The sequence below is a fragment of the Palaemon carinicauda genome, chromosome 18, assembly GCF_036898095.1.
Source record: "Palaemon carinicauda isolate YSFRI2023 chromosome 18, ASM3689809v2, whole genome shotgun sequence".
NCBI lineage: Eukaryota > Metazoa > Arthropoda > Malacostraca > Decapoda > Palaemonidae > Palaemon > Palaemon carinicauda.
The window spans coordinates 86,437,891-86,464,930 of NC_090742.1; the positions used below are offsets into that span (position 1 = coordinate 86,437,891).

Below are 27,040 nucleotides of genomic sequence, written 5' to 3' on the forward strand. Positions count from 1 at the left end.
TAGACTTCCTGCTTGCTACAGAAAAGAGGAGCAGACCTTTAGACTGTAAATGGAGCAATCACAACAGGCAAATAACCAATGGTTCATGGCTCTTTTCACATTGCTATTAAGACAGATTGCAGCATTGCAACCCAATGAGGAGCCAACTGAAACCTGACATTGTACCATTCGCTGTACATACACCCAGGTACATTCCATTCACCCTTAGGGATCAAGTGAAAGAAGAATTTGACTCCTTAATACAGCAAGGAATCATCACAACAGTAAGTGACAAACCCTCAGAATGATGTCATTCCATTGTCCCTGTACCCAAGGACAAAGGTGCCCATATCACTGTGGATCACATCCACCTAAATCCTCATGTTCCCAGCTCTACATGCCTATTGCCAACGCTCCATGATGCTAATGTAACATCTTTCATACAGTAACGTACTTCACCACAGTGGATGCCCTGCATCCAATGGAGTTGGCAGAAGAGAACTGCCATCTGGCAATGTTTATATCTCCATACATTAGATTCCAGAACTGTCGTGACTCCATGGGATTTATAGTGATAGGTGATAAGTACTACCTCAAGTGAGAGAACTTGACCCCTGAATGCAGCAAGGAATCATCACAACAGTTAGTGACAAACCCTCAGAATGGTGTGATTCCATGGTCCTTGTACCCAAGTACAAAGGTGCCCATATCACTGTGGATCACATCCACCTAAATCCTCGTGTTCCCAGCCCTACATACCCATTGCCGACGCTCCATGATGCTAATGTAACATCTTTCATACAGTGACGTACTTCACCACAGTGGATGCCCTGCATCCAATGGAGTTGGCAGAAGAGAACTGCTATCTATCTATCTATCTATCTATATATATATATATATATATATATATATATATATATTTATATATAGATATAATGAGTGTGTGTGTATCGGGTGTGGGCATAATTATTTAATTGCTCTTGTAATATTATTGAACAGAATATCAGTTTTATTATTATACTATTATTAAATCGTACAACAAAGCGAAAGTGGAATCTCATTGTATTATCCTTATGTAATAGTAATGAAATGAAATATTTCATGCCCTGAAATCAAGCGCGTTTGTGTGTTACTTATCTAACTTTTTATTTGGTTTATCTCCGTTGCTATTGTTAATTTATTCTTTTTTTTTTTTAGTATCTTCTGCCATCTTTGCACCAATATGAAAAGACATAAATAGGATCATGGTTTACTGTTTGCTGTAATCTTTAAGTATTCAATTGCGTCTCTATCGTTTGGAGAGGATTTGTTGTAACAAATATTGTATATATATATATATATATATATATATATATATATATATACATATATATATGTATATATACATATATATATGTATACATATATATATACACATATATATGTATATATATATACATATATATATGTATACATATATATATATACACATATATATGTATATATATATATATATATATATATATATATATATATATACATATATATGTATATATACATATATATATGTATATATATATATATATATATATATATATATTTATATATATATATATATATATATATATATATATATATATATATGAACATATATCACAAGCACACGTGATTTTAATTAATGTAAATATCACCCACGAATGGCATTTAATACCGAATTCTATCTTGGGAATATATATCCACTTGGAATTCATTTTATGGTAACAGCTTCTGGCCGGGTGGTGATTCGAACCACCACCTCTACGGCTAGAGACCATGCTGGCAGGGACCCTACCGACTCAGCTATCAAGAGAGACAAAAGTTTATGACAAGTCCCCCTACATATTCCTGTCGAATTCAGGAATCTGTTCATAGACTTGAAATAGACCCATCTCCACCATGATAGCTGAATCGTGAGTTTGCAACACGTGGTTATTTTAATGAACATATATCACAAGCACACGTGATTTTAATTAATGTAAATATCACCCACGAATGGCATTTAATACCGAATTCTATCTTGGGAATATATATCCACTTGGAATTCATTTTATGGTAACAGCTTCTGGCCGGGTGGTGATTCGAACCACCACCTGTACGGCTAGAGACCATGCTGGCAGGGACCCTACCGACTCAGCTATCAAGAGAGACAAAAGTTTATGACAAGTCCCCCTACATATTCCTGTCGAATTCAGGAATCTGTTCATAGACTTGAAATAGACCCATCTCCACCATGATAGCTGAATCGTGAGTTTGCAACACGTGGTTATTTTAATGAACATATATCACAAGCACACGTGATTTTAATTAATGTAAATATCACCCACGAATGGCATTTAATACCGAATTCTATCTTGGGAATATATATCCACTTGGAATTCATTTTATGGTAACAGCTTCTGGCCGGGTGGTGATTCGAACCACCACCTGTACGGCTAGAGACCATGCTGGCAGGGACCCTACCGACTCAGCTATCAAGAGAGACAAAAGTTTATGACAAGTCCCCCTACATATTCCTGTCGAATTCAGGAATCTGTTCATAGACTTGAAATAGACCCATCTCCACCATGATAGCTGAATCGTGAGTTTGCAACACGTGGTTATTTTAATGAACATATATCACAAGCACACGTGATTTTAATTAATGTAAATATCACCCACGAATGGCATTTAATACCGAATTCTATCTTAGGAATATATATCCAATTGGAATTCATTTTAAGGTAACAGCTTCTGGCCGGGTGGTGATTCGAACCACCACCTGTACGGCTAGAGACCATGCTGGCAGGGACCCTACCGACTCAGCTATCAAGAGAGACAAAAGTTTATGACAAGTCCCCCCTACATATTCCTGTCGAATTCAGGAATCTGTTCATAGACTTGAAATAGACCCATCTCCACCATGATAGCTGAATCGTGAGTTTGCAACACGTGGTTATTTTAATGAACATATATCACATAAAGTGAAAGAAAGAATTTGATCCCTTAATACAACAAGGAATCGTCACAACAGTAAGTGACAAACCCTTAGAATGGTGTCATTCCATTGTCCTTGTACCCAAGGACAAAGGTGCCCATATCACTGTGGATCACATCCACTTAAATCCTCATGTTCCCAGCTCTACATACCCATTGCCAACGCTCCATGATGCTAATGTAACATCTTTCATACAGTGATGTACTTCACCACAGTGGATGCCCTGCATCCAATGGAGTTGGCAGAAGAGAGCTGCCATCTGGCAATGTTTATATCTCCATACATTAGATTCCAGACAGTCCCATGGGATTTACAGTGATAGGTGATAAGTACTACCTCAAGTGAAAGAAGAACTTGACCCCTGAATGCAACAAAGAATCATCACAACAGTAAGTGACAAACCCTCAGAATGGTGTCATTCCATGGTCCTTGTACCCAAGGACAAAGGTCCCCATATCACTGTGGATCACATCCACCTAAATCCTCATGTTGCCAGGTCTACATACACATTGCCAACGGCCCATGATGCTAATGTAACATCTTTCATACAGTCATGTACTTCACCACAGTGGATGCCCTGCATCCAATGGAGTTGGCAGAAGAGAACTGCCATCTGACAATGTTTATATCTCCATACATTAGATTCCAGATCTGTTGTGACCCCATGGGATTTACAGTGATAGGTGATAAGTACTACCTCCAAGAGATTATGGCTCTACAAGGTATCACAAACTGTATGAAAGTGGTAGATGATATCCCCGTCCTACGAGGACATCCCTTCCTACCTACAACACATAGGCATACACAAAATGCTGACCAGGTGCCATCAATATGGCATCACACTCAACAAGGATAAATTCACTGAAGCTGCTTCTAAAGTTAACTTCTGTGGTAATGTCTTATACAATGCCCTAGCAGCAGACCCCAGTAATTTATTAACTGTATGTGACTTCCCTGCAATGTCTAACATCCCGAATTCATGTCATTTATTAGTCTCGTCGATCAACTTGCCGACTTCACTTTGGATATCGCAGTAGTAGCACACCACTTATGCCCAATTATGAGCCCAATTCCAGATAAATTTGGACTTTCGACCATGAGCAAGCATTTAAAAGTATAGCACCCTTCAACTCAGCATCATACGTGGTCTTGCAAACAGATGTTTCAAGTCTGCATGGTTTAGACCATACCCTATTACAGGATAACAGCCGCAGTCAGATGCATCTCGTCCAGTGTGGCTCTCGTTGTCTTATGAACACAAACTTGCTACACCACCGCAAAACTTAAACTACTTGCAGTCACTTGGGCTATGGGTGAATATTGCCTAAACTTGCCTGAACTTCAGCATTTCGCCTTAGTGACTGACCCTCACCAATTATACCTATTCTTACCTATTCTCAGCCACTACACTCTGGAAGCTATTGAGAATAAACACCTACAACGACTCGACATGAAAGTGGCCTCATAAATCTTCATCACAGTCTGGCAAGAGAGAAACAGCTCTGCGTATCAAACTGTCTCATTTGCCTCCCAATTACCCCACACCTCACACCTCTAGATGAGGAAGACTATACCATATCAACTACACATCAGGCCAACTGTTGTCAGCAGTGTCACGTCCCACGTAAACCATTTTTGAAGATAAGCCTCTACAGGAAATCCACAATGCTGCACCTCAAGATCAAGACTGCAATCACCTCATCTACTATGTCTCCTATGGCTTTCCCACCAACCGCTGTGACTGTCATGTCCCCGCCCCTCCTGTATTGCAAGCTGTAGGATAGCCTTTACATGGATGGACAGTTAAAACTATACAGGCCCCGGATCACCATACCTGCACCCCTCCATAGACATACCTTGGATTGCCTCCATATCAGCTACAGAGGGATTGAAGCTACTTAACGTCGAGCAAGACAGTAATTTGACTAGGCATCGACAGCGAGTTGGTAATAAGAGCTTGCATGTGTGATGACCACCCAACACGGCCCTTCGAAAGTGTATCAACCTTCCTTGTTATTGCAGATAGCCTTTCACGCTGGCCTGTGATTGAGTCCAAGACTTAAAGAAATTCACCAACCACTGTGGTGTTTACCACATCATCAATTCTCTATTTTCATCAATCTAATGAACACATGGAAGACGATGTCAAAACTGACAAACACCTGATAATCAAGATCGGCCCATTCGGTAACATAAATTAGGAAACCTTTGATAGACGTCTGCTATAGCTTCAGAACACTTCGATCCTTGCTTAACACTCCCACCTCCAGGGCATTCACAGAAATGCTACTATGGGACAAAGTCAGCATCGTGATGGGTCGTGGCACGTCATTACAGTATGAGGTGAGCGTTCCGAAGACACCCATGGCCAGTACCTAATATAAGTATAAAACCTATGCCCAAATCCCAGTCCCCTTCCTCTGGACAAGAGAAGAGCCATCATTTAAACACCAACTCCCATGTCCATTGTATTTCATCCACATTCACTCAAAGGACTCCATGTTCCGCTCGATACAGTTGTAAAAGAGTAAAGGGGGAGGTAGGTGTGAAGATATCAAATATATTGTAGAGTACATACACTAGGTATAGCTTATATGAATCCATGTAAATTTACGTTACTATTAATTTACCCAAGAATTATGTTTACTTTACCTTTTTCCTTTATCAATACCTAAACCATTATACTTACTACAAGATCACTATGTTTATAATGTATTGTGCCAACATTATCATATATGAAAACACTGCCATGTGGGATGTATTTGCCAGTTGTTGTAAAGTGATCACCGGAGTGTGACAAGCATGGAACTTCCTCATGCTTTCACAGTATCTGTCTATCTTTAATATATGGGAGTACAGGACCCTACGGCTTTAATTCATCACAATAAGTTCATTTACCTACATGGGCATGTGTGGCAGGGTTACATGCTGCTGATACATTACGGATGATGTTTCCAGATGATAGTGTTGATGACGGGGCAACGCACAGAAACTGGTAAGTATTTGCAAAATAGAAGCTGATAAATGTGAGCATGAGTAAAATAATTATAGTAAATGGAAACCAAGAAGATGGAGTATTGAAGGTTAGTAAGATGCTGGTAGACTGGAAACTGTTGTTTTACTGAAGTATCAAGGAGTAAATCTATCGGATGATGGCAAGGCGTGTAAAGAGGCACATTACCAAACTAAATATGCAAGAAAGGTAACAGGATATGTGCATAGGATTTATAAAAGACTTTAAATATGTATGAAGCCAAGATGGAAATGTATAACATGATTGATGAACCATAAAGCAATTGTTGGACCAATTACCCCAATGAAACTGAAGAAAGGATATCAAATGAGTATGAAAGAGAGATGGTGATTTAACATGAATTGCTTGTGTAGTATGGTGAGATAATGTAGCGTAAGAAGAATCGATAGGATGCTAAGTGTGAAAACCAGTGTGGACGCTAAGTGTGAAAACCAGTGAGTATATTGGGTTTCGACGTATTGCTGAAGAGTTTTCTATGTATTTTCATGAAGCATACTAACTAGAGGTTCAATTCATTGTGGATGTCGATGAAGGCATAAATTTGCGTAGGTATCTTTTTTCGAAAGGGATTCTGAGCTTAAAGGCCCAGATGATAGGCTTCTGGACCTTTGTCAAAAGAGCATATTACCGGTCAGTCTACATGACCTTTGAGTGTTTGACTGTGATTGTCTGTAAACGCCACTATTGGTGGATGAGAAGATAACGAAAAGAAAGAAAAGGGAGTGAATTAAAAAGCACAAGGGTAAAAGATGATATTCAAGAATTATACAAAAATCATAAGCTTGTCACAACTAGTTCTAACCATCATAGATACGTTGGCATTTACATTAATCATGCTATTTGTTTAAATGACCACAACACTTTCTAAGGACCAAGACATGTGCACTTTTGAGTAGAATAGTTTGTCCACAAGTTTTTTTATAATAAAGCAAGTACAAATCCATATTGAATTCATTTTGCAATTAAACTTTATATCTATAAATCTTCAGGTCAAGGAGAGAGAGAGAGAGAGAGAGAGAGAGAGAGAGAGAGAGAGGAGAGAGAGAGAGAGAGAGAGAGAGAGAGAGAGAGATATTCCTTTTTACAGTGAGAATGATAGCGAGATTATTGAAGAGGGGATAGGCCCTGGAGCACCTTCATCATAGAAGTGGGAATGATTGAGAATGAATAAACCGAACGAGAAAGGAATTAAAATATCAGAGAGTCTTCAAAATACGTGGCGAGCAAGAAATTAAGACCAGCAAGAGAATACGATGAAAGAGAAATGGGTGATGAATTATAAAGAACGATGAGAGAGAGAGAGAGAGAGAGAGATGAGAGAGAGAGAGAGAGAGAGAGAGAGAGAGAGAGAGAGAGAGAGAGTTATCTATTCCTATTCCAAGAGATAAACCTTATATAGTTTATGGAATTTTAATGACTATTCAACCAACCCAACAGCCTTTATTAATGAGGTTGGTTTATATCTAGAAATATAAGAGAACATTCAGCTATCAACAGCATTCTCTCTCTCTCTCTCTCTCTCTCTCTCTCTCTCCTCTCTCTCCTCTCTCTCTCTCTCTCTCTCACACAACAAAAAACCGTAGCCATAGCAACTTAATAAGTTGACATTGATGTCTCCAGGATTAATTTGTAATGCTGTGAAATGTTACTCCTATAATATATAAAATAACATTACTGGTAATAACTATAGAGATGACACTGTCCCTTTTGTAAATGACCTATACTGTTAAAATTTCCTGAACTAATTACAGAATTAATTACAAAATACTTTTTTTACCGCGATTTAGAGAAACGTATTACAAGACTTCTGACTTTGTAACGTAAAACAAAATTATTAATGAGAATTCTCATATGCTCGTATCTCTTCACTTCATTGTGTAGTGTTTTGCGGGTGATTAAAAGAACGCTTTCTTCCTAATTCAAATTCACTCTAGGGAAATTAACTTTTGACGGAATGAAAACTGCGTGGGTTGTAACTCCACCTCACCCAGAGCGTCGCCGTGACTTGACTAGGACAACACAAACACTTCGATAAACATCAACAATCTAAGTGACTGAATCAGTGTTTAAAACCAGTAGACTATTACAGCAGAGAGGAGGACCTTATAGGATGCCACTCAAGATGGTCGAGTTAAACTTCCCTTGTGTAGAAACCTTGAAAATATTTGGTGAAGACAAACACGGAGACGTTACAGGTCACCATTACATGTGAGACAATGAAAGTCACTATGTAATGAAATACCGATCATCACTAATTGTAGCAAGGCACTATATTTCACCAATATCATTTGGTGGTTGGATATTGAACTTCATAAACACTGACGAGGAAGGGTACTTGACATTATTAAATACCGAAAATTGCTTCGTGGAGATTCGAAATCACTAGCAGCAGAGAGACTGATCATCAATAAGCGAGATATTTTTAAGGCATTATGAATGCACAGCAGTTTTGGTCATCGTGATACGTACTATTATCTATCATGGTTTCTTGATGTTTAAACTAAATGCGTGTGCATATATATATATATATATATATATATATATATATATATATATATATATATATAGCCTATATATGCATATATATATATATATGCATATATATATATAATATATATTATATATATAATATATATATATATATATATATATATATATTGTATATATATATATATATATATATATATATATATATATATATATATATATATATGCATATATATATATATATGCATATATATAATATATATATATATATATATATATATATATATTGTATATATATATATTGCATATATATATATATATATATATATATATATATTGTATATATATATATTGTATATATATATATATATATATATATATATATATATATATATATGAAAATGTATCAATACTAATCTCTCGGAATGGCGAAAAGCGCGCTCTCTCTCTCTCTCTCTCTCTCTCTCTCTCTCTCTCTCTCTCTCTCTCTCTCTCTCTCTCTCTCTCTCTCTCTCTCTCTCTCTTGTTACATGCAAATCCCCTTCATTCATGATCTCCCGGCTGAATGTCATTTTAAAACTTTCCTCATTACCAACCATCTGAAGTGGCAGATTAGATATTAAGAATCACGTGACGGTAGAAGTGGAAAAGGCTTCTCATTAATAATGGGTGGTATTCGGTTCGAGTCCCCTTTACTTTTAATGAGACTACTATCTCTCTCTCTCTCTCTCTCTCTCTCTCTCTCTCTCTCTCTCTCTCTCTCTCTCTCTCTCTCTCTCTCTCTCTCTCCCTCCCTCTCTCTCTCTCTGCTGAGACAACTCTCATGCTGTAAGAAATAAACAAAATTTCAATTTCATAGAACTGACATCTTAATGACCTTATTTAGCCCTAGACAGCAAGTCAAGAGAAAACGGAAAGGGGAGGAAGTGGTGAGGATGAAACCCCATGAGTACGCTACAGGGCATCTAATAAAAAAAATTGCTACAAAATTTAGCACCTATATTGTAAAAATAGGTCACCATAGTTTGGGTATTAGTAAATATAAAATTACCTAAACATTAACTGTGATCATCGCAACAAAAAGCTTATCAGTAATACGTCAAATCAACTCCGCGGGGTATCAAGGTCTTTATGAACCAAAACATGAGTAAGGTCTTCTTGTAAATAGTTACCATTAAATTGTGACGCAAGAGTATACAGATAGATAAATCGATAAAAATAGAAAGACTTGTGAAATTTGGTACACATCACAGATGTAAGGCTACACGCAAAATACTGGAAAGCCTTCGTGTAAGTATGAAAATGCTTGCTAGAGTGACTGGCCTATTGGTGACGTAAGGAAGACAATTAAGAAATCTAAAAATGGAAAGAAACCTAAAGTTAATGAAATTACAAGTCAAGACGTTGCGTATAATGGTTACGGTGCGTCTTAGTTGGCTAGGGTTTGTAAAGCGTGCCTGGACGAGAGGTTTCTAAGGATTGTGAGGAATAATTACTCTACTGTACAAGCGTAAAGGAGATAGAGGCGACTGTAAGATTTGGGGACAAACTATTATATAACATACCATGGAATATGTATCGTATCATTTTTATTAGAAATTAAGACATGACACGGGAGTCCGTAAGGGAAGAACTGTATAGATATAGACAGTGGATCGAGTATTTGTTTGGAGCGATTGTTTGCAAAGTGTAAAAGCGAAGAGAAATGGTTACATTAGAAATACATGGACATGAAAAAAGATTACGATAGATATCCCATGGTGGGAAATATGAGAGTGTATATCATAGAAATTGTTTCATGATTGAACCAAAGCGTGTGTTACAACGTGCATATAAGACAGCAACTTGTTTGGTGTAAGTGGATATGAAATATCGGTAGGTTTTATTATATCTGGCAAACAATTATTCATTAACAAAGCGATACACAGTCAAAAGAAGTTGCAATGGAAAGGTGCAAAACTATGGAATGTGTGTAGAGAAACTACAGATATTAGTGAAGAAATTTAAAGGTTATAAGAGTATGTGGGAATTAAGAATTTTAAGTAATTAATGTTGATATCTATGATGGAAGAATAGAAGTAAATGTCAGAATGATATTTGGATGAAAGAAGAAGAAGCCGTATAAAAGGTAGAGTGAAAAAATTAGTAGGGTGTGTGCAGTAAGTTGGGAAGCGACTTGGAAGTCTATAGAAACAAGAGTAAGAGAGTAAGAAAGGACTGCTCAGCTTACTCTCTTCATAAATAGAACTAAGGTTTGAAAGGCAAATTTAATAATAGGGAAAAGGTTTAAGCCATTAAAATCGGGAGCTATCGTAGTGTTTGACACTTACGAAGAACTGAATTTGGAAATATGTAAGAGCGGTTCAATGATTAGCTTCATGAAGTGATGAATAAAAAATTTTGAGATATGTTTGAATGTGGAAAATGGCAGACAATAATTGAAGAAAATCCAGGATTTGGTAGTGTTACAATACAAAGACAGAGCAGGGGACATTTCTAATGGTTAAGGCTGCTATGTTTCGGTTCCAATTTCATCACAGATACTTATCAAAAAGTCAGCCAGGAGAACCCAACACCTCACGGGATGCCCAATCATAGCTGTAACCTCTTCCCTCCCAGGTAAACTATTTAATTGAACGTGCTTATTTGGAGAAGCAGAAGGCCTATCATCTTTGGAAGGGTAACAGATCAGATTTGACCTGGAATTACTATACTCAGCATACATCTTTTACTCAGAGTTTATACTTCAACTGAAAAAGAATATAATTTAACTATAAAGAAAACCTTTCTGGTACAACCCTGGAGCATAAGTGGTGGACTACCCTTAAATCTGCACTCTTTGGTGTAGAAGCAACAGTTCCTCCTTTACTTAAACCAGATGGCTCTGTCACTCACTGTCCAAAGGAAAGGGCAACCCTTTTAGCTGATGTTTTTGACAGCAAGCAGAGTAATGAGAAACTCGAACTTCCTCATTCCTGTTTTCCTGAGGCTAAGCTAACTAGTTTAGCTTTTCGATCTCGTGAAATTAAAGCTCTCTTAATGGACTTTGATTCTTATAGAGGTGTAGACCCAAATGGCATTTTTCCTTTGTTTTTAATAAAGACTGCAGATGTCTTAGCTCCAAAGTTATCTGTTATTTTGCGCAAGTTAGCAAGAAGAGGAGCTTTTAGCAGTTGTTAGAGAATTGGTAATGTTACTCCACTATGTAAATGTGCTTGTGGTAGCTCAAGTCTAACTGATTACTGCCCAATTTCCATAACTCCCATATTATCTAGTTTTTTTTTTTTTTTAATGTCTTTTGGCAAAACGTCTTAATAGGTTTGTTGAAGGTAATAATCTGTTCCCTAGTTTACAATTTGATTTTTGTAAAGGCCTTGGGGCATGTGATGCCCTTATTACAATCTCCAATGCTGTACAGAAATCCCTTGATTGTGGTCAGGAAGTTTGTATGATTGGCCTTTATGCTAGTGCTGCCTTTGGCCATGTTAATCACAAGGCCCTTGTTTTCGAACTCAAACAGTTGGGAGTGGGTGGGTCGTTTCTTAGCATCATTATTGAATCTTTAAGTAATAGATCGCAAAGAGTTTTTGTTGATGGGCACCATATTGAGTAAAGGAATGTGATATCTGGTGTTCCTCAGGGTAGTGTTCTTGGCCCATTACTTTTCATACTATATACACATGACATGTGGTTTGATCTAGAAAACAAGCTTGATGCATATGCAGATGAAGCTACTCTTTTTGCAACAATTCCATCTCCTGAATGTAGATCTGGGGTTGCTGAATCCCTTAATAGTGATCTAGCTAAAATTAGTGCATGGTGCAAATTGGGGTATGAAGGTGAATCCTAACATAACTCAAAGTATGATTATAAGTAGGTCAAGGACCGTGGCTCCTCAACATCCAGATCTCGGCATTGATAATGTTTCTTTAACTTTATATGACACTTTTAAAATTTCAGGTGATTCTCGACAGCAAATTTACTTTTGAGAAACACATTACCACATTAGGTCTGTGTCTTATTCAATTGCACAAAAAAACTGACTTATTGAAAAAGTCTTTCAAGATTTTTGGTGATTAATCTATTCTGAAGTAGTGTTTTAATTCTTTCATTTTGCCTTATTTCGAGTATTGTTCTGTCTGGTCTTTAGCTGCTGATTTTCATCTTAATTTGTTGAACAGGAACTTACGGTTTATTAAATTTCTTATTTTTTATCTAGATATTAATTTCTGGCACTGTCGATCAATTACAGTAGTTCATTGTGCATGTTGCTTAAGATATTTTATAATTCTGACCATCCTTTAAATTCATATCTTCCCGGACAGTTCCATCTTGTTCGTAATACTAGGTATGCAGTTAATTCTACTAGTCAGGTCTTCTCCATCATGAGGCTCAATACTACACAGTACTCTAGAACTTTTATTCCAGCTGTGATCAAGGTATGGAATGATCTTCCTACTCGGGTAGTTGAATCAGTAGAACTTCAAAAGTTCAAACTCTCAGCAAATGTTTTTATGTTGAACAAGCTTAAAAAAGTCTTTTTATAGTTTATATATCAAATATCTGTTTCAATGTTATTAATGTATTAAAATACTTTATTCTAATTTTCATTACTTCTTACTGTATATCGTTTATTTATTTCCTTTCCTCACTGAGCTATTTTTCCCTGTTGGAGGGGGGCTTATAGCGTCTTGCTTTTCCAACTAGGGTTGTACCATATCTAGTAATAATAATGATAACAGCTGACTGGCTTCACTTCATGTATTTACATTTTCTATCAGACCAGTAGACATTTCTTCCAGTAGAATAATCAAGTCATAAAAGTGGTGACAAATTGGTTCTTCTCTTACACGCCATCGGGTTTCAGATCAAGATTTTAGTGTGATTGTCATTCGCTTTCCTCAGCTTGCCTCATGGCATTGTTGAGCGTGAAGAGAAATTGTGCAGTTTGTCTAATATGCCAAAAAAGGTTTGCTGTAACTGATTCTTTAATTCCTGCGTGAATGCAAGCTTGATTAAGCGAGTGGCTGTCACAGTTGACAAATATAGTTTTACTCTTCAATGATCCTCTGCTGCACACCAGATTTGTGCCCTGCCAGAGAGACCAGCCTCCCCCCAGGGACCTTAAACGCCCAAATTGATCTACGACAATCAGCCTCACCCAGCAACGCCCCGCCACCTGCCACACCCACACCCGCTGAGGTTTCTGCTCTTATCTCCATAGGTCGACGAAATTCATGGAGTCATTAAGTATTTTGTCTTGGAACATATACGGGATCAAGCGGAATTTACCTGTTCTTGATGAGTTCTGCATGATTTCTGTGGCATTATTGCGCTGCAAGAAACCTTACTCCTCCCCCATGACCTGGCTATCAGTGATTCGGTTCATGTTGATTATAACAGCTTCTCTGTCTCATCAATGGATACTCACGACTATATCATTCAAGGTCGTCCGAAAGGTGGTCTCTCATTTCTATGGCATAGATCTTTGGATAAGCGCGTGAAACCATTGACGTATCAAACTGACAGACTTCTCGGCTTGCAAGTAACGTTCGAAAGTAAAACCATATTAGTGATTAATGCATACTTCCCCTGGGAGTGCCAGTCAAACTTTGATCAGTATTGTATATTGCTAGAAGTTGAAGGTATTATTAGTGATACCTCTGCTGACCATGTGTGCCTAATAGGAGACTTTAATGCACACCGAACTAGACTATTTTATAATGAATTACAGCGTCTCTGTCGTCACCAATCTCTTCAAATTAGCGATGTTGCCATCCTGCCTCCTTCCTCCTTTACTTATATACAAAACAGAAATATGTCCAGCACATCCTGGCTTGATCATTGTATTACCACTGACCGCCTGCATAGCTCTATCACCGAATGTAGTATACAATACGACCTATCATCTGCATTCGACCACATACCCCTGCAGGTCACATTTCATACACCCAAGGGAGAGGCTACCATCTATCACATGGGACTTCTCCAACCTCCAAAAATCCACTGCATTCAAACGCTCATCTGAAAGTAATCTCCTCTCGATAACTCAACCTGCTGAAGCCCTGCTCTGCAATAATCCCAAGAGCCACAACAAACAGCATAAAACAAAACTAAAGGAATTCTATGTAAATATAATAAATACCTAACGGAACTCGGGCAGAGACACGTTTAGACTCTCCAGAGGTAACCATCGAAACATACCTGGTTGGAATGATTTAATTAAAGACCTCTATGCACACTCTCGAGAAATGTTCCTTCTTTGGAGGAACGATGGTAGCCAGAGAGAAGATCCCCTTGCTCTACAGATGAGGCAAGCGAGAGCACAGTTCAAACTTGCTCTTTATTAATGCCGTACCAACGTAAATCAGCTACGAGCCGATGCATTGTCCAGAAAATTGACCACCCATGACTTCCCTCATCTTTGGAAAGATATTAATTCACTAAACCCAAAGTCAAACAAATTATCCCAAAGAGTAGGGGATGAAGTTGGTGAAGAATCCATTGCAAGAATGTGGGGGCATCACTTTAGCACCATCCTAAATTGTATAAATGACCAAAATACCTGGAATGAAGTGGATACTCTCATCAATGTCAATATGGAATTTCAATATAGTGACCGTATCTCTCCAAGTGACGTGTGCGAGGCTATCAAGAAATTACCTGGTAACAAGGCATCCGGCTGCGATGGCCTTCCGGCCGAGGCTTTCAAATTCTGCCACCCTATAATTCATATCCTATTTGCTGCACTATTCAATGCCTGTATAGTACACCAATATCTCCCCGAAACCCTTCTACTTGTCCACTTAATACCTCTCATAAAAAACAAACTGAAGGATGCGAGTGACCCAGGAAACTACCGCCCCATCGCTATTACAACAATTTCATCTAAAATATTTGAATCTCTTCTATTCAGTCGCCTTGCACCCTTTCTCCACACCGCAGACAATCAATTTCGTTCTAAGACTAACCACTCGACTGACACCTGTATATATATTCTAAAGGAGATATTGAATTTCTATATATCCTTGGCCTCACCAGTCTACTTATGTTTTGTGGACGTGCAGAAGGCATTTGACAGAGTAAACTATCTGAAACTTTTTTTGAAACTACACAAAAAGGGGAACTCCTCTACATCCCATCGGCACATTATACTGTTGGTTCTCAACACAGCAGTTCTGTGTCAAATGGGGCAATGTCCTATCCCAGCCATTCGGTTCATCTAGAGGTCTCAGGCAAGGAAGCATCCTCTCACCATATTTATTTAATGTTTACACAGATGATTTGAATATTAGACTGAATTCACTTCCCATTGGTTGTATGGTTAATGGCTTTACCATAAATAACCTTTGCTATGCTGACGATATGGTCCTCATCTCCCCCTCTGCCCAAGGCCTACATCATCTTATTGACACCTGCAACACATACGCTAATGAACATGACATAATCTATAACGAATCGAAGACCCAGTGCATGTCTATCCTTCCTAGAGCACTCCGATTCATAGAAGACCCACAAATTTTCCTCCAAAACCATCAGCTAGCATTTGTCAATGATTTTCCTTACCTAGGACATATCATTACGAAAGATTTAAAGGACACATCTGACATTGAAAACAGGCGACGTAATTGTGTTGTCTAGGGAACATGGTAATGAGAAGATTTGCCTTCTGCCGCCAAGATATAAAAAACCTCCTGTTTCAAACCTACTGCTATAACGTGTACGGCTGCTCGCTATGGGCAAACTATACGCATGAATCGATGAGACGTATCACAGTCATTCACAATGATATCCTAAGACGCCTCACCAATACCCCGAGGCACCATTCAGCTTCAGCGTTGTTTGTTAAAAATAGACTGGATAATCTAAAAACCATCATTCGACGCTCTATAGTAAGTCTCACTTCCCGTCTATGATCTATTGAAAATCCCCTAATTCAAAATGTGCTTACAAGTGCAGCTAGAATTAAATCCAAAATGTGGGAAACCTGGAATAGGGAAGCGTCAGTGCAATGAATTGTATTTATTAATCTTTGTTAGTGTGGTTATTCCAAATCTTCATCACTAAATAACTTAGGTATAATACCCAGTAATGTTATGATAACGTGTTTTATTATGTTATATCTCTGTTGTCTGGAAGTCCTGTATTTCCTTCACACCACCTGCTCTGTGACGATTTTTTATCCCGAGTTCTATCATTACCCAAGCAATTTTTGTTCCAACATAATTATCATTGTCATCGCCATTTTTTTCTCACTCTTTGTTTGCTGATATGCATGTTATCATCATTATTAAGCGATAATGCTATTGTGATTTTATTACCCAGACCTTAGAACTCTATGGTCAACCTGCTAATTGATGTTTGTACTATATCACTGATATTATTGCATATCTCATCTTTTTTGCTGATATCGAAAGTGTAAGATCACTGTACCCCTATTGTAACTCTGTATATGGCTTTTGCTGAAATAAAAATTATTATTATTATTAATATTATTATTATTATTAGTGCAGCGTTGTCGTACCATTGTGACCGACAGTAATTTAGTGGCATATTGTCCTTTTCCTAGCTGACTACATATTAGTTCAAATAGGCTTGCTGCATCGTTTTGTTTGACATCAGTGAAACCTGGAGAAGCTACTTTTACAGTTACTGTTTTTGTCTCAAAGTTTTATCAACATATCTCACGCCTTCAGACATCGGCTCTCTTTCTGTATATAAGGGCACTGTCGGGAATAGAATAAAATAAAAGCCCATAGTACTATGGTCGACGGATATCATTAAATATTTTGTCCCTTGCAGTTGATGCTGAGATTTGCATAAAGAGTTGTTTTAAGGCTCTCTCTCTCTCTCTCTCTCTCTCTCTCTCTCTCTCTCTCTCTCTCTCTCTCTCTCTCTCTCTCTCTCTCTCTCTCTCTCATTTCTGCTATTGTAATATGGTGAGTTTCTATTTTTGCACAGTATATCACGCCAATATATATATATATATATATATATATATATATATATATATATATATATATATATATAGTACACACATTTAGATGAAGAATAGAAATACTAGCAAGTCTTTATGATATATATATATATATATATATATATATATATATATATATATATATATATATATATATATGTATATACTATATATATTATATATATTATATATATAAATATATATATATATAAATATATATATATATATATATATATATATATATATGTATGTATGTATATATATACAAGTGTGTGAGTGATAGTGATAGAGATAAAATTTAGAAAATACTTTTTTCCTCTTACAGCTCCCCGTAATCCACATAAATTGTTTCTCAGATTAATTTTAACGCCCACTAAGATCAGCGCCCGGGGACAAACAGTAATGTTTCCCCAGGACATGAGACAGAAATTAAAAGAAAGATAAGCATGGAACGGAGAGGTGTTGGTGAACAAACTGAGGTTATGGAATGTAAAATGCCACTTTCTCATAAAAGAAAAGCATTTCATCGGATGGTAGTTCCAGTATTAACTTACGCATAGGAAACATGGAGCCTTGCTAAAGCCTTAAGAATAAGTTGGTTACAACTCAGAGCTATGGAAAGAATAATGATGGGAAGAACACTAAGCGATAGAAAAAGAGCAACATGGGTACGAGAGCAAAACTAAATTAGAGGATATTCTAACATGTAAAGAAAAAGAAATGGACATGGACATGGACAGGACATATAATGAAAACGACAGATAACAGTTGGACTTTAAGGATAACAGAATGGGTCCCTAGAGATTGCAAAAAAAAAAAAAAAAAAAAAAAAAAAAAAAAAAAAAAAAAAAAACACCAGGGGATAGCAAGAGAAGACGATGCATTGACGAGCTAGGAAAATTTGCGGCTATAGACTGGCAAAGATAGAAAATAAACTGACGGGATTGGAAGGACATGTTTGAGGCTTTTGTTCTGCAGTGGACTAGCTACGGCCGATGGTATATACTATATATATATATATATATATATATATATATATATATATATATATATATATATATATATATATATATATCAATCTTAAATAAATATTTATAAACTTATTTCAACTGAACATGAACGTGAATTGTTGGTTTCCACCATCGACACTGAAATCTACAATAAAGTACACGTCATACGGTATACGGTACATCTTCGCGGTAAGATGTTTGAAAAGACCTACGTTTCCCGCTCTATTTTTCCTCTTACTTAATCCCCATAAATTACACCGGCTCCTAACCGTATGGCCACAGATTTTGATGCTTGAAAATAATGGTCTATTCTAGGTCGATACAAGGGAGCCTATTCCTCAAAATTTTGGGGGGGAATGCGTATCCTTTATATTCTGTAAAGACAACTTGGAATTATAGTCTCTATAAGCTTCGATCGAACTATTGGTCGGTGTTAATGATACAAGAACGTCACTTTTATTGCTTTTGTATTATTGTTGTTTTCGTCGATGAGAAACTTGATAATTATGCTTTTCCCTCCGTAAATGTGAATACCAGATGTGCTACTGTTCTTAATTTCATTATTGGTATTAAGACTAGGCCTACGTAAGCTATCCCTGCTGTCTTAATGTTTCTACAAATGTAATCATAGTCCTGTTCCTACTAAAACCACTTGTTTTATCATTTTCCATTTTCTGTTTGTCATCTTCAGAATGAGGAAATTAATAAAAAGAAAATAGAAAGGACGACGATACCAAGAAGATAACATCTGCAAACAAATAACAACCAAACAAAGAAGGTAAGCTACTACGGAAGATGAATGGGATGGAAGTGCCAGGGATGAAGAAATCGATAAACTAGTGAAGAGGAAGATTACGAAAAAAAGGGATGGGTTGAATGGTTGGCCAGAGCTTAGCGAACGAGGCAAAGAAAATGTTGAAAACTTGGGAAGGAGACCATACGAGAGAGAGAGAGAGAGAGAGAGAGAGAGAGAGAGAGAGAGAGAGAGAGAGAGAGAGAGAGAGAGAATGAAACTATGTTTACCATTCATGGAGAAAAGTCAAGTAATTACTATTTCAATGAGAAACTGTCGTTCAATAATTTAATTCAATTAAACGTCTATTCAGTCAACTTTAGTTTTAAGCTTGGGAAATTAAAAAAAAAAAAAAAAAAAAAGGAAAACTTCAATGAGATTACAAATCCAAATAGGTCTGTGCTATTTAAGCACTAGTCCTAAATGGGTATTAAAAGAAACATAAACGTCAACAAGCAAATTACGAGAGCATATAGGCCTACAACTTTACTGCCTAGGCCTAGGGTCTGAATGTGTCATCAATAGATGAACATTCACCCTTAGAGACGACATAATGGGTAATGGATTATTCCAACTGCCCGTAATGAAAGAAACCAGAAAAACGTTTTCGTTAACTTCCTATTCCCACTGCTTATTTAAATGAATTACTCTCACCCCTTCCTCTGCTGATACAACAACGCTTAATGCCGGTTTCAATAGCTGGAGAGTGTTTGTTAGGGTAGGAAGAGCAGGTAGAAAGAAAGGGGGTGACGAGAAAAAGAGAAGCTTATGGTCCGGATTTAAGTTTAATCTAAAAGGATTACGGTGAGAATGAAAAGCTTAAAAAACATAATTAAAAGCAAGGCAAAACCTGTCCGTCAAGGTAGTGATGCGAGACTTAGGAGGACCATTTACGGTGTTTATTCGCAAGCTATAACGTTGCAAAGGGCAAATTATTTTGTGTCCTTTCAAATGTAACAAGTGTCATATAATCTCTAACAACCGAAGTCAAATGATTTCTATATATTTTTCTCTCTTGAATACAAAATATGTTTATTAAACACACAATCAGTGGGGTGACAGTTTCCTATCTAACACCAGGCACATTTAAGATTGGTCCTTTCTTTGCTCAGGGGCTTCATTAATGGAATATATATCAGAAATATGTAGTCGCTAGCTCATATAGCCTAATTCATGTACAGTGGTCCAAAAGGTTTGGTGCTAACCTTGACTGACAAACAGTCATAACAAGAGGGTCAGTTGTACTGCACATGTTTCATACACGCTCGTACACTAACTGTTTAGATTTTTAGCTTATCACTCGCTCTTCCATGCACTGTTAATAAACCAACCTGTATAAACCTGCTAGCTCATGTTTAATTTTTTTAAATTTTTGTGACGTTCTTGCTAGCAAGTCTTGGTATTTAAGCTCAATGTCTGTTCAATAAAGTTTAGTTGCATTCACCTTGCCTCTCAATTACAATTTAACGGCTTTTTAGCCACTAACAACTGTTCGCACATTTCTTCGCAGCAGCCCCAAATCTGGAGTGGTTTTAGCATAACTGCTGGAGAGGTCATTGGTTGGGGCGTAAGCGAGGGGTGGTATATGCGGGTGGTGGGTGGCTTTGTTGCCACTCTGGCACGTCATGGGGTGGGCGTCTGTGTCCTACCACATTCACGTCGGCTTCGGTCGGTATTAAATATTTGTCCTCTTTATCAGGAATGGAGGCGTTGATGGAGATCTTGAAGGTGGTGAAGTGGCTGTCCACAAGGGCATCAACCTTTGTCATCAGGTCCTTCGTGGGCAAAATATCGACATCGGGGATGGCAGCACCTACAGGTTCGGTAGGGGCCGTACCCAAAAGGCACAAAGTAGATTCAATTCACAAGAAGGGCCGTCTGAGGCAGGTTGCTGGCGAACGATACAGGTCATTTCCATGAGGGCGACCGAAGACTTTTTGTCCCCCAACAGTTGTCGAGAGCTGAAAAAGCTTGGCCATGAGGCAGGTGTTGATGAGTACTGCTCCAAGAGGTATGTTTTGAGGGTGTCATACGATATTTGGGTAACCCCTTGTTTGCAAAACCAATCAGAGATTTCTGGGGACGTCCACGGGGATTGCTTTACTACTCGAGCAGTCACTCCCTTGTTGCGAAACTGGACTTTGGCAAACTGGACCAAGGCGAGCGCTTCTCTGCTGTCGAAGGGCGGCAGTTTTATTGAAGCGGCGTATACTGATGAGTCAGGTTTTGTCGGCAGCATCATCAAACAGTAGGGCACAGCAGTGAGGGGGATGGCAGGAGGGAGCGAGTCTTCCGTTGGTTACCAATTGTGCGGGAGAGCTATTAGGTTGTAACTGGGAGGTGAGGTGAATGCCACTAACTTTACTTCAAGACAGCAGGCTTATATACAAGAGTTTCAGAGCAAGGTGGTCACAAAAATTCAAACACCACAATTCATGAAAAGACGCTTAAACGTGTTCTGTATACAGTGAGGGGTAGAGCAAGATGACAATAAAAATGAAAACACCAATACGGTGGACGAGCGTGTGTTGAAACATATGCGTTACAGACAATTAAGGGGGTCAGCTGGCTAATGGCGATTTTTAAGGACAGGACTTTGACATTCGTACAACTTAATAAAGTAACTTAGGATATCTCCCAACTGCATCGGATTTTTGCCTCTAACCTTCAGTTTTGGGAAACCAGGGCGATTTATCCTGAAAAATAGTTTTTCAAATTCAATCTCCTCCTTTGATACTTGATATCTAAGACCTGGGATTACTACCCTATATAGACCTGATGTAGACCTCCAATAAAATAGTTTTTTTTTTTTTAAGTGGACGAGCGTGTGTTGAAACACATGCGTTACAGATAATTAAGGGGGCCAGCCGGCTAATGCTGTTTTTTAAAGACAGGACTTTGACATTCATACCACTTAATAAAGTGACTTAAGACATCTCCAAACTGGATAGGATTTTTGCCTCTAACCTTCGGTTTTGTGACACCAGGGTGATTTATCCTGAAAATGAGTTTTTCAAATTCTATCTCCTCCTTTGATACTTAATATTTAAGACCTGGGATTACTACTGTATATAGACCTGATGTAAACCTCCAATTAAATAGTTTTTTTTAAGTTTTTTTTTTTTTGCTAGACATGAATTTTGTCCTAATGGTAAAAAACTAAGAAAAAAAGTACAATGCAATGTTGGTATGAAGAATTTTATAATTTTTCTAGAGGTGGTATTGAACTAGTGGATGAATATGCTCAAATACGTAATATAATTCTTAAGGAAAAATGTTGCAAGTGCTGTGGAGCTATTTGTAGAATCGACTAAACAGGAATGCCTGTAGTGATGAAAGGACAAGAGGGAAGTACAATGTATTTCGAAATCTGATATTATAGAAATACACGGGACAAACTTTACTAATACAACGCCTCTGTAAAGATTACCAAGACAAAAAAAAGAGACTTTGGTGTCAATCATAAGGTATTATTATTGTTATTATTATAATTACTTGCTAGGCTACAGCCCTAGTTGGAAAAGCAGAATGCTAGAAGCCCAGGGGCTCCAACAGGGAAAATAGTCCAGTGAGGAAAGAAAACAAGGAAAAATGAAATATCTTAGGAATAGTAACAACATTGAAATAAATATTTCTTAAATTATAAAAACTTTAACAAAACCAAAGGAAGAGAAATAAGATAGAATAGTGTGTCCACGTGTACCCTAAGCAAGATAAGGAATTATTTGTGATTTATTTTATCATAATGTAAGGATTTCTTTGTGAATTACTTTTAGTTTGTAACCTGGGAAGGGGGGTCCGGGGGGCATGCCCCTGCTAGGAGTTGTGACCTGGGAAGGTTTGTGACCTAGAGGGTTTGTCCACTGGCTAGGGGTTGTAATCTGGGAACTATTAGGTTAGGTTAGGTGGGTTTGTTAGGTTCTGTACCCTATTACAAATCTCAAAAGTGTTAAATAATCACATTTTGTCCTGTTTTCGCATACCCAAAATCCCAGGTTCCCACCTGTGTCCTTCAGGATGGGGGAGGGGTCCAAAACAGTAGAACGGCTTATTTGCAGTGGAAATAAATGTCAACTTCGTTGTAAGCACATCATTTACTATAGTCAGTATTTTTTTCACTCTTAGAAATGTTGTTTCGTGTTTTTCTATAAATTTACCTTCCTGGCAACCAATATCTCCAGTGATTTGATAGTGTTTCATTACTGATCACGGTAACATTTTTATTATGATGACTGGTTCATGACAATGACTGGCAGAAACATAGTTAAAATAAGTTATTTTAAATATCAACACAATTAGACAAGTTCATTATATTTCAAGATGTTTCGAACATAATTGATAACGATACCAGTAATTTTTCGTAATAATCCCACCCAGCGCTTTTGTTGTTAAATGTATTTTTGTCAGGTAAAATACGTGAAAAAAAATAAATTCTTGTCAATACATTATCCTCGCATAAACGTAATGAGAGAAATAAATTAAATTAACTTACAGTAAATAAAGATTTTTTCTAAGTCCCTTTTTTATTTTCACAGTGACACGGAGAGTAGCTCCTGTTACTTCGTATGTCCGTTCCTATTCTATTAAGATCCACCCATTTGCGCGCTGTGATAATTTTTGCCTGATTACACCAAAGTGGTGGTTATCCTTGACCTTAATGCGCGTGCGTGAAAAAAAAATTTTTCTCTCCCGTTTTGCGGGCTCTGTAATATGAATTGGCCTATCAGAATCTAGATGCATTACAATCTTACCATTTCATTGGTCCTTGATGAAAAACGTTATTCATGCATATCCGTGAAGCTCGCTCATTTTTAAATTACAAAGCATTCCTTGGCCTCTGGTGACCGCTTGGTCGCTTGACCGTTCATTAGTTCAGTGATGGCGACTCTGTGTACTAGTTGTGAATTTACCCCACACGAGGCTATTAGACTATTTTTAACGAATAACGAAGAAACTTCAACATTTTTGCGTAATCGCAGTGTGCTTCCTTTAGAAATAACTTGCCCGAAGTGTTACAAACTGTGTTCTTTGCGAACTGGTCGTCATTACTGGCAGTGTCATGGTAAATTTTGAAAACCGAAAGGACCGAGTGGCCTTACCGCACAACCAGGGCCCAGTGGGGCATCACAAACCATTGAGCTGGTTTTCACTCCTGATTTGGGGGATTCTGACTCCGACTCAGACTATTACGGCAAGCCATTATAGATTTAAGGCACAGTGTGAACAAAGGATAGGGCAAAATACTTGTCCACGCAGTGAACGCGCGTAGCGCAATATTACCACTTACCAGAACATACGGAGGTGAGGTAATGTTTAATTGCGAGCGAAGCGGGCCACGGCTGAGCAAAGATCAGTGCATGAATAATTATTGTTGGTTTATCAAGGATACAGTTGAGCAAAGATCAGTTTACATTCTCAATATAAAACGGGACCCAGAAGAAAACGGGCCATAGATAGTTTTCGTTAAGTGCTATTCCTCATATTTTTTCATGAAAAAACATTTTTTTCGTTATTTTTCTTAGTGTTTTGTTGTGTTTTGCCGTTATTCTCTTCCGCAATTCGTTATTTTTCAGTACCCAACCTGATGTTCTCTAAATTGCTGTTAAGTGGTGATACTCGGAAAACGATACATTTGCGGAAGTTAATAACATCAGAACACAACAAAATAACAAGAAAACTAACAAAAAAATTTTTTTTTCCATGAAAAAAGCGCTGGGTGAGACTATTACGAAAAAATACCACGGTACCTAGCACAATGCCATAGCTTTTCAGTTATGGTAGTCAAGCCCCCATAACTCAAAGACTGTGGATTTCCGCCAAGAATCATTATCAAAAATGTTCCAAACACTACAAAATACATTAAAAACTAGTCTTACTTTCTACAAACCGTTTACTGCACCATTCTATAATTTTACCGTCTTTAATTCAGTTTAATATATAGTAACCTAATGTAGAGAAGTTAGCCTAACGGTAGGCCTAGTGTCACCCTTTTTTCACTCACAGATATAATCATTGGATGACAAGGTAACATAAAAAAGCAACTTTAGTGTATTTATTAATAAATTGTATTTCATAAACTTAGAATGGAATTAGATATGAGGAAAATACATGAGTAACAACTGATTCCCCCTTCCACCCCCCCCCACCCCCCGCCCGGACCCACCGTTCATGGTGGACCTACCGTAAGCCTAACCTAAATATAAATGTAAAACTTCAACCAACAAAGCGTTATAAAAAAAGCAAAGTGCGTTACCTGTACATTGCTGATAAACTTATAACCAAACTTCCAGGAATGGAAAATATGAGTTAATGTGGGACGGTGATTCTGGTCACAAGCAGTTGTTCATCTTGGTATCTGCCATACTATGAACGGAACGAAACCTTTCGACTTAAGCAAATGGTTTTCTACTTCCAATTCCTTTCTCAAAGTAACTCAGCCACTGATAGAATTTAGAAAAAAAAAATTGAAAAACCGCAACAATAATACTGGGACACTTGCACTGTTTTAAATCGCTTTCGAATTGGTTCCAACTTCAAACTTCAAGGTCCAAAAGTTCAAAACGTAGTCATTTAAGAATTTTAATACAGGGAACAAATATAGTAGAAAAAAAATAAATAAATACTTAATACACTTACAGATTTTCTTTACGTTCATTGCTAAAAGTTAAAAAAAAAAATCCTAATCATATTTTACTTTTGTTTTTTATGGAAGATATAATACGCGCGGGCACTATAGGTCTATATTTGACTCATCGCAGCCAGTCCAAGATCAAAGACTATACAGATTATATATTTGCAGAAAAGATACTTAGCATCGTAAAAAGGGTCACACAGGATATTTTTTTGGTCAAATATGAGAGCATTGTGCTTATAACTTCATTGGTCAAAATCTCCGTGCTACCTTTTACAGGTATTTCCCTCGGACAATCTTGCATGCATTTACCAATGTAATGTTCCCTTTGGTTATCTTAACTGCTTGTAAAACTATCGTAACATTTGGAAAATGTTTTTACTTGTGTCCTTTTTTTAAACACATTTTATTTCTTTGTTCTTCTCCAACTCAAAGTAGGTCTTATATCCTAGCATATTACATTCCAAGAAAATTCTCTCTCTCTCTCTCTCTCTCTCTCTCTCTCTCTCTCTCTCTCTCTCTCTCTCTCTCTCTCTCTCTCTCTCTCTCTCTCTCTCTCTCTATATATATATATATATATATATATATATATATATATATATATATATATATATATATATATATATATATTAACAAATGTAGCCGTTTCTACTCCACTGCAGGGCAAAGGCCTTAGATATGTCCTTATTCATGCCTGGGGTTTGGCCAATTTTCATCACCATGCTATTCAATTGTGGATTGGTGTTGGTGGGAAACATTTGTTTTATCGCTCACAGCAAACCAACCTAGTATGGGTAACCCTGACTAATCTACTACACCTTTGCTGATCATGACGATACATAAACCCTTTTACTAGGTTAAGGTACCCTCACGCAGAAAGGGATATATCTCATCTCCTCCTACGTCTCTATTTTGATCTTTTAGTTCAATGCTTCTTCATTCATCATCTCCTACTTCACGCTTCATAGTCCTAAGTAATGTAGGCTTGGGTCTTCCAACTCAGCTAGTGCCTTGTAGAGCCCAGCTAAACGATTCCTAAACTAATCTCTCTTGAGGAGTGCGAAGAGCATGCCCATACCATTTCCATCTACCCCTCATCATGATCTCATTCACATATGGCACTCGAGTAATCTTTCT

General features: G+C 37.4%; 1 protein-coding gene across 4 annotated transcripts in view; it reads right to left on the bottom strand.

The window, feature by feature from the left end:
• LOC137657126 (uncharacterized) overlaps positions 1 to 25,764 on the bottom strand; it is a 740,415-nt gene extending 714,651 nt beyond the window's left edge. Inside the window, exon 1 of one of the 4 annotated variants that reach the window (XR_011047117.1) lies at positions 25,526 to 25,762. The gene's annotated coding sequence lies outside the window, so the exon portion shown is untranslated. Of the gene's footprint in view, positions 1 to 25,525 lie in introns of all 4 variants that reach the window. The other 3 variants (XR_011047116.1, XM_068391486.1, XM_068391485.1) reach the window with 3 other exon arrangements.
• Between the last annotated feature and the right edge of the window lie 1,276 nt (positions 25,765 to 27,040).